This window comes from Tympanuchus pallidicinctus, unplaced genomic scaffold (genome assembly GCF_026119805.1).
Source record: "Tympanuchus pallidicinctus isolate F22 unplaced genomic scaffold, pur_lepc_1.0 scaffold193, whole genome shotgun sequence".
Lineage (NCBI taxonomy): Eukaryota > Metazoa > Chordata > Aves > Galliformes > Phasianidae > Tympanuchus > Tympanuchus pallidicinctus.
The window spans coordinates 25,001-34,298 of NW_026294714.1; the positions used below are offsets into that span (position 1 = coordinate 25,001).

At 48.5% G+C, this 9,298-nt stretch overlaps 1 pseudogene; it reads right to left on the minus strand.

Annotated features, from left to right (window-relative positions):
- Positions 1-7,997: 7,997 nt before the first annotated feature.
- On the minus strand, positions 7,998-8,955 carry LOC128079815 (olfactory receptor 14A16-like; annotated as a pseudogene).
- Between the last annotated feature and the right edge of the window lie 343 nt (positions 8,956-9,298).

The window sequence follows — 9,298 nt, forward strand, 5'->3', positions numbered from 1 at the left end:
CCCTCCCCCTGCCACGGATCGCCCGCAACCCCCCCCGTCCCTCTGTGTGACCCCCGGGGTTGCGCCTCCCTCCCCCTTCTTCCCCCTTCGTTTCCCCCGTTCTGATCCCTGTCGTTCTCTTCCGGCCCTCCCCTCTGCGCCTCCCCCATTCTGACCCCCAGGCTCCACCTATCTGTCCCCCCGCCCTCCCGCTCCCTCCCCTGTCCCCCGTTCTGATCTCTAATGTCCCTCCACCCCGTCACGAGTCTCCCCATTCTGTGCCCTAGAGTCCCCCCACTTTCCCAGTCCCCTCTGTCTGACCCCCAGAATCCCCTCTCCTCCTCCCGGGTACCCCCGCTCCATTTCCCCCATTCTGATCCTTAGAGTCTGCCATCACCCCCCATTACCTTCTCTTTGACCCCCAGGGTCCCGTGTCCTCCTTGCTCCCCCCGCCTTCTGACCCCTTTTTCTGACCTCTGGAGTCCCCTGTGCTCCTCCCTGACCCCTGGAGTCAGTTCCCCCATTTTGACCTCCATTCCCCCCCAACCGGACTCCTTTTCTGCCCAATAGAAGCCCCCCACAACCCCTGGCTCTCTCCTCCCACCCCTTCCTCCCTCCAGCCCCAGATGCGCTTTCTGCCTTGCAGAGGCTCTGTTCACCCTTTTCCCTTCCACAACCCACTAAATTCCCCTCCAACTCTTTTTCAACCCCATAGGCACCCCACTCCCCTCTTCTCCCCCAGATACTCCCCTGAGGTCTACCCCAGACTCCCACCCCATAGAAGCCCCCCACAACCTCCTCACCACTCCTAGACCCCCTTTCCTCCCTGTAGAGACCCCACTCCTTTTTTTTTCCCCCTCACAATCCTCCATCCACTCCCAGACCTGCCCTTTCTGCCCTACAAAAACCCCTTTTCCCCCTTTCAACTCCTCAAGTTGCCCTCCACAATATTCCCCTCCACAATGTACCCCTCCACCCCCAGACCCTCCTTTCCACTCACAGAAGCCTTTCTCCTCTTTTCTCCCTCACAATCTCCTCCCCACCCCCAGGTCCCCTTTCCACATCACAGGGCTTCTAGCCCACCACAATCCCCCAGTTTCCCTCTTCCACCCTTTCTCCACCTCCAGACCCTCTTTCCAGCTCACAGAAGCCCCACTCACACCTTTCCCCCCGTAGATTCCCCACAACCCCCTATCCACCCCCAGACTTTCTTTCCACCTCTAGAATCATAGAATCATAGAATCACCAAGGTTGGAAAAGACCTAAAAGATCACCCAGTGAGGAAGACTGTGAAGCAAAACAGACCTGGCTGGCCTGAAAGGGTCAAACAGGGAACACGCGGCCCCTCCTGAAAGGGAAGGACTGCCATGTGAAACTGGCAAGCATAAGCTACAGCTTCTTCGTTCCGTGACCAAGAGCAGAACGTGTTCTGTGGAGAGAACACCTTTGGATCTCTGTACTGACCATCATCCACAAAGAGCTGATTAAGTAATGACGTCTTGCTGTCAGCTGCATGAATGCTATCTGATTGAAGTATTGTACACTCCTGTAGCTAAAAGATATAAAAGCCCTGTAACAACAATAAACTTTGCTTCTTGCGCCACCAGAGCCTCAGCCCGTCTGTCCCAGGCGTCTTGAGCTGCTCTCCGTCATCTGGTGCCGAAACCCGGGAATCTCGGACTCCAGTGACAAAGGCGTCGCTTCCTCCCACGAGCCGCGGTTGGTGAGTTGAAATAGGGAGGTAAGGACTGGGGCATTGGACAGATTGTTAGATAAAATGGGACAAGCTGCAAGTACTGAACAAGGCCTTTTTTCTGCAGTGCTGAAATCATTATTCGTTGCCCGAGGAGTAAAAGTGACTCGGGGTCAGATTAGTCGTTTTTCAGATTTTATAGAGGAAGAATGGCCCTGGTTTCCCAGGGATGGAACTATTAATATGGAAACGTGGAACAAAGCAGGTGAAAGACTCCAGGGCTGTTATGCTGTGCATGGTCCTGAGAAGGTACCTATGGATACCTTTACGCTTTGGACTCTAATAAAAGAATGTCTCAGAGGAGACACAGGAGATGAGAAGTGGCAGCGGACCACTCGCTCAGCAGAAAAGTTATATCCTGCCTTGCCGCCATCAAAATCTCTCCATCACATCCCTTCGTCCATCGGCACCCCCACCCTCCCCTCCCCAATATGAGCAACCTTTGGTTTGTAAATTAGCAAAGGACTGGCCGCCTTGTAAACCTCCTGGCACTAACATGACAAAGGATATTTTACCCCCCGATGATTGGGGAGAGTTAGAAAAAGAGGCTGCTGAATCTCACCATAAGGACTCAGCGGCTGTATTCCCAGCGTTACAGGCTGCTGATGCCGCTGTGCAGACACAACAGACAGTCCATCAGCTCCATCACATCCCCTTGCTGTTCTGCCTGCCTTTCGAGCAGGGCGAATGCCTCCCCCGCCTGGAGCAGATGCTGTGCTTATGCAACAATCTCCTATGCAATTGGCTTTGAAAGAAGCTAGGAAAGCTGAGGAAACAATGGATGAATTTTCTGGGCAACTTTTTCCGTCTCAAGTTTTCCCTGTCATACAGCATCAACTTGCAAACGGTGGCATTCTGAATGATTATGAGCCTATTCCTTTTAAACAACTGAAAGAGCTTAAAGCTGCTCATATCCTTCCCCCTTCTGACTGGAAAAGCTTGGCGAAGGCTGTGTTAAGTGGAGGTGAATATTTGCTTTGGACTTGCGAATATGCGGAACGGTTCTTCTTGTGCCCCTTTATTACCAGTTCCTCATTTTGGAGTGAACCCCAGGGGATCAATGCCTAATGATCTGTGGCAGATGGATGTCACACATGTACCTTCCTTTGGAAAATCTTCTTATGCCCATGTAACAGTTGACACTTTCTCTCACTTTGCAGTAGCCTCAGCCTTGTCTGGTGAAAAACTCTCTCATGTATGCAACCATCTTTTGCATTGTTGTAGCGTTATGGGAGCACCGGAATCATTAAGAACCGATCACGGGCAGCTTATGGAAGTAGTGGTTTTGCAACCTTTTGTCGACAAAATTCACCATGAAACTGGAATTCCACATCATCCAGAAGGCCAAGGCATAGCAGAAAAATGGAATCATTTACTGACAACTCAACGAAAGAAAATAAAAAGGGACATGGGGAATTAAAGATACTCCGTCCTCTATGTTATCACATGCATTATTTGTTTTACATTTTTTGACACTGGATGATGACGGAAAATCGGCTGCGGATGGACATTGGAGTAATAAAACAAGAGATGAACCAATGGCATACTGGAGAGATCCAATGGACGGTAAAACTTATGGTCCTGATCCTGTACTGATGTGGGGCAGAGGATACGTTTGTGTTTTCCCTACAGACGAAACCTCACCACGGTGGATACCGGAGAGAGACGTCCGACATGCCGGAAACCAAGGTGGGAAAACTGCGGAGGAAGATGCAGAGACTGACTGTAACCCAGACCTGGGAAAGAAAGATGCACGAGAGAATACGACTCGTGGCCCTAATCCTCAGGACCTTGTGGATCTCACATCACGGATGTAAAGCTGAAACATACTGGGCCTTTGTACCCAATCCTCCTATCATCCACCCGGTTCCTTGGGATGAACCCGTGCACATTCCGGTTTGCAGCAATCAAACAATGTTTATGGGGCAATATTCAGATGGACACATAATAGAGTTCTCTGCGCGTTTTAATTATTCTGGAAAGGTTGATGGTATGCCTGTATGTTTTCAGATGAATCAAACACAATCCCTGTGTGAGAGAGTGGTAGTGCAGCAAGACTGGGATACCAATGTTTCAACAGGAATTCATTGGGCTCTGAATGTTCTCTATCTAGATTTAGCTAATGGGACAAGAGGTTCTGGAACGCCTCCCTTAAATTTTCCTTTATGTCAAAGCACCATCACTCCAAAAACAGAATTTGCACCTTTATGGAGAGCATGTCGAGCTAACGAAACGGTGTGCATTGATTCCACTATCTGGGGTTGGAATATGATAGGAAATCAAGGGCGACCAATTGATTTGGTCTCAGCAATTTGGACAAAAAACAATCCTACGTTCTATTCTAATTTATGGAAAGCAGTCGCAGCTATGGACAAAATCAAAGCAAAACGATTAAACTTGACTTGGATTCAATAAATAATAAATGGGCAATGACTGCAGAGTTACACAACTGAGTTTTATATGCGAGCTTGTGCTCCAGAACCTCCTGCCTTTTTAAGCGGACCGCTAAATATTGTAAGTAACATAGTAAACTGTACCGACTGTATAATCTCTAATTGTCTTAATAGCAGCAGTAGTTCCTTCTTGTTAGTGAAGCAACCCGATTGCGTCTGTCTTCCTGTAAATTTGACACATTATTGGTATGCTGACAAGGGAATGGAAATCCTCCAAGAAGCTGCTTTGCCATTAATAGAGAGATCTAAGCGAAGGGTCGGATCAATAATAGCCGGAATAGCTGCGCTCAGTGCTGCCATAGCAGTAACTACAGTCGCTTCTATTTCTTTAACAACTCGTATTCAGACAGCAGCTTATGTTAATGAGTTATCAATTAATGTATCTAAAGCGTTACAAAATCAAGCTACATGGGACGGAAAGATTGAACTGCGTCTCAACTCCTTCAAGGATACAGCAGACATCCTGGGAAGACAGTTACAAATGGTAGCTGCTCGTGAATCTCCCTTGTGTCATGCAGAATACCGAGCTGTGTGACTCCTGTTGAATGCAACAATACCAAATTCTCTTGGAACAAAATACAAGATCATCTTCAAGGCACATGGAATAATGCCAACACGTCATTAGATCTTAGGGAATGGAGGCAGCACATTCACGACATGATACAGTCGCACCATATGGATCTTTCAGTAGCAACTCAAACTACTACATTTATCAGCGCTCTAAAATCTGCATTTCCGTCCTTCAAATCATTTAGAAATGGAATTTATGGACTGACAGTCATTGCCATAATGATAATCATAGGAATTCTTGCTTGTCCATGCTTGATGAAAATAATAACAAATAGATTCCAAAATTTGCGTATAAATCTTAAAAAATTGGAGATGGAAAACACAAAAAATAAACCACCACCACCTGTGGTCTAATAAAATAGAAAAGGGTGGAATGAGGAAGACTGTGAAGCAAAACAGACCTGGCTGGCCTGAAAGGGTCAAACAGGGAACACGCGGCCCCTCCTGAAAGGGAAGGACTGCCATGTGAAACTGGCAAGCATAAGCTACAGCTTCTTCGTTCCGTGACCAAGAGCAGAACGTGTTCTGTGGAGAGAACACCTTTGGATCTCTGTACTGACCATCATCCACAAAGAGCTGATTAAGTAATGACGTATTGCTGTCAGCTGCATGAATGCTATCTGATTGAAGTATTGTACACTCCTGTAGCTAAAAGATATAAAAGCCTGTAACAACAATAAACTTTGCTTCTTGCGCCACCAGAGCCTCAGCCCGTCTGTCCCAGGCGTCTTGAGCTGCTCTCCGTCAAGGAGAGTTTGAGGATCTGAGGGATTTCACAGAAGAACTGATCCACAGCATTGCCATGGCAGAGAGGCAGTGAAAATGTATTGGCAGTGTGCAGCAGGGAATAGAGAAGCCCAGTGCCCCAGGCAGCTGCTGCCATGGTGGCACAAGCTCTGCTGTCCATCAAGGTCCCGTAGTGCAGGGGTTTGCAGATGGCAATGTTGAGTCACAAAAATGACTCTACACCAGGTTTGCACACTCTTTACTCTGAGTTATGCTTATGCAATTCTGGGTGCACTCAAACCTAACTCAATTTTACTCATATTTTACACCACATTTACTAACACTTTACTTTGGCTTTACTCACACTTCATTTTTGAGTGTGTTTCACTCACACTTTAATCAAGGTTTACTCAAATTGCTCTTCAACCTTACACACACTTTACACAGGGCTTACTCACATCAATCTCAAGGTTTTACAGACACCCTATTCCTGGTGTGAACACTCTGTCATCCGGGCCTATCCACACTTTAATACGGGTAGACTCACACCTTACTGTGGGTTTTCCTCAAACTTTACTCCACATTTACCAACACTTTGCTCCGGACCAACCCACACTTTGCTCTGGGAGTTTCTCACACTTGACTCCAAGTTTACTCACATTGGACTCCCAGTGTATTCACCATTTTCTCCAGGTTTTACTCACATTTTGCACCAGTCATGCACACTCTTCACTCTGCGTTTAGTCTTACTCTACTCTGGGCAGATTCACACCTTACTCTGGCTTTTACTCACACTTTACTCTGGGTTTATGAACACTGTACTCTGGGTTTACTCATACTTCTGTTTTGACTGTGTTCCACTCACATTTTACTCAAGGATTCCTCAAACTTTTCTTCAACATTACTCACACTTTGCTCCTGGTTTACTCACACTTTTCTCTGGGCTTTACTGGCACCCTACCCTGGGTGTGTGCACTCTCTCTTCAGGCCTACCCACACTTTACTCCGGGATTGCCTCACACTTGACTCTGAGTTTGCTCACACTTCACTCCATGTTTCCTATAGGAAAGAAAGAAGATTTCAAAGGGCACCCAAGAAAAATGTTTTCTGATTTTACAAGGTGCATCTTGTTGCTTTTGGAGCACCATTGTCCAACTGATGTTGATTGAGGGTGTCTCCTAAGGAGATCTGCACAGGCAGGAGAAGCAATTGCTTGAGGTCTGACACAGTACAGACAACCTGACTGCTCACCTCCCCAGGCCTGACGTGTCTGCTGTATGCACCTGGCCCTTGCATCACTTTTCCCTACACCAGAATTCTCCACTGCAGTCTGCAGCTGGATGGTACAGTTCCTTTACACCATTCCTTTACCTGCTTCCCTAAGAGAACTGTCTGCACGCAGGCACAGGATGTTGCTTCCTGCTTTAAAACAAACAACAGTAAAGCACAATACAATTTGCCTAAAAAGAGAACGCACTCCTCAGCCATATCCCACCAGTGTGGTTCACCTTCCCACTAGGACAAGTACTTTACATCAGTAGACAGGAAATGATAATTATTAATGGGAAAAAATGAAAAGGAGCAAAGCTCCACTGTGTGATCACAAGCATCCCATGCCATCTCCAAGGGCCCCAGAGATCGTGTCTGGGACAGGCAGCTTTCCAAGAGGACCTGCAGGAGAGCAGAGCCCTCTGGAAGCTGCAGATGGAACTTGGGAAGAAGGTCTCAGGGCAGTACGCTGCCAATGTTGTTTTTGTCCCTGCAGCTGCAGCCCAACCCAGCACACTCAATGCCCCCAGACAAGTCACTGGATTCCTGGGGGTGACCCAGTGCTGAAATGGCCACTGGGAAGCCAAGAAACTCTGATTTCTTCTCAGTGAACACAAACATCCATGAACCATTTTGGGTCATCGCTGTCAGACTCTCTCTACTGCTGAGTCCCTCTCCATCTGCCCTGCTGGCTCAGCAGCACCACTGCAGAGCCCTCCTTTGCCTGTGGGCCCCCCAGCTTCCCCTCTTGGGGTGGGTCCAGAGGAGGGCACTAAGATGATCAGAAGGCTGGAGCAGCTCTGCTAGGAAGAAAAGTTGAGGGAACTGGACTTGCTTAGTTTGGGGAAGAGAAGATTCTGAGGAAACTTCATTGTGCCCTTCCAGTACTTCAAGGGAATGTATAAAGAGGAGGGGGAATGGCTGTTTAGCACAGTGGCTGGTGACAGAACAAGGGGGAGCGGTTTTAAACTGAGGCTGGGGAGGTTTAGGCTAGATATTAAAAGGAGGTTTTTCACCCAGAGGGTAGTAAAGCCCTGGGACAGGTTGCCCACATAAGTTGTGGATGCCCCATCCCTGGAGGCTTTCAAGGCCAGGCTGGAAATGAGAGGCTCTGGGCAGCCTGCTCTGGTGGTTGGTGACCCTGCCTGTAACAGTGGGGTTGAAACTAGATGATCTTTATAGTCCTTTTCAGTACAGGCCATTCAATATTTCTAAGACAACATAGGCATGTTTCAGAAAAAACTGAGTCATTTGTTCAGGCAGATGAGAAGACGACCCTACTGAAATTTGTCCATGACATTTTCCTCACTGCATCCTTGAGCTCCTGGTTCCTCATGCTGTAGATGAGGGGGTTTAATGATGGAGGCAACACCGAATCAGAAATGAAACCACCAGGTCCAAGGATGGGGAGGAGATGGATGGGGGCTTCATGTAGGCCAAAAAGTCAGTGCTGAGAAACAGGGAGAGCACAGCCAGGTGAGGGAGGCACGTGGAGAAGGCTTTGTGTCGTCCCTGCTCAGAGGGCATCCTCAGCACGGCCCTGAAGATCTGCACATAGGACACAACAATGAAAACAAAACACGCAAATACGGCAAGAACACTAAGCACAATGAAACCAATTTCCCTGAGGTAGTCTGATTCAGAGCAGGAGAGCTTGAGGATGTGGGGGATTTCACAGCAGAACTGATCCACAGCATTGCCATGGCAGAGAGGCAGAGAAAATGTGTTAACAGTGTGCAGAAGGGAATAGAGAAGCCCAGTGGCCCAGGCAGCTGCTGCCATGGTGGCACAAGCTCTGCTGTCCATCAAGGTCCCGTAGTGCAGGGGCTTGCAGATGGCAACGTAGCGGTCATAGGACATGATGGTGAGGATGCAATACTCTGCTGACATCAGAAAGACAAACAGAAAGGTCTGGGCAACACATCCAGCGTAGGAGATGTGCCTGGTGTCCCAGAGGGCATCGGCCATGGCTTTGGGGAGAGTGGTGGAGATGCAGCCCAGGTCGAGGAGGGCGAGGTTGAGCAGGAAGAAGTACATGGGGGTGTGCAGGCGGTGGTGGCAGGCTGCGGCTGTGCTGATGAGGCCGTTGCCCAGGAGGGCAGCCAGGTAGATGCCCAGCAAGAGCCAGAAGTGCAGGAGCTGCAGCTGCCGCGTGTCTGCCAGCGCCAGGAGGAGGAACTGGCTGATGGAGCTGCTGTTGGGCATCTGCAGTTCCTGCTGGGCCTGGAGTCCTGTGCAGAGTGCAGAAGATAATGACGAGTCAAGAGCTTTTTCAGAGACACTCCACCCCTCTACTATAACAGTGTTTCTTTCTCTTAGGACAGGGTTCATTTAACTCCATAACTTGAATTTACAGGAGCTTCACCATCCCTTGAGAAGTGGAAGATGAAGGAGCTCTTGCTTTCCTCTCATTGCCTAATCATATCCCAGCCTCCTGGATACTTTCTTCCTATGACATATTTCCATTCATGTATCTTTCGTCTGTCTGCACTCAGAGTGCCCATTCCTACCTCTGTGCACTTGAATTTCTACTAGAGAAAGCTGCCTG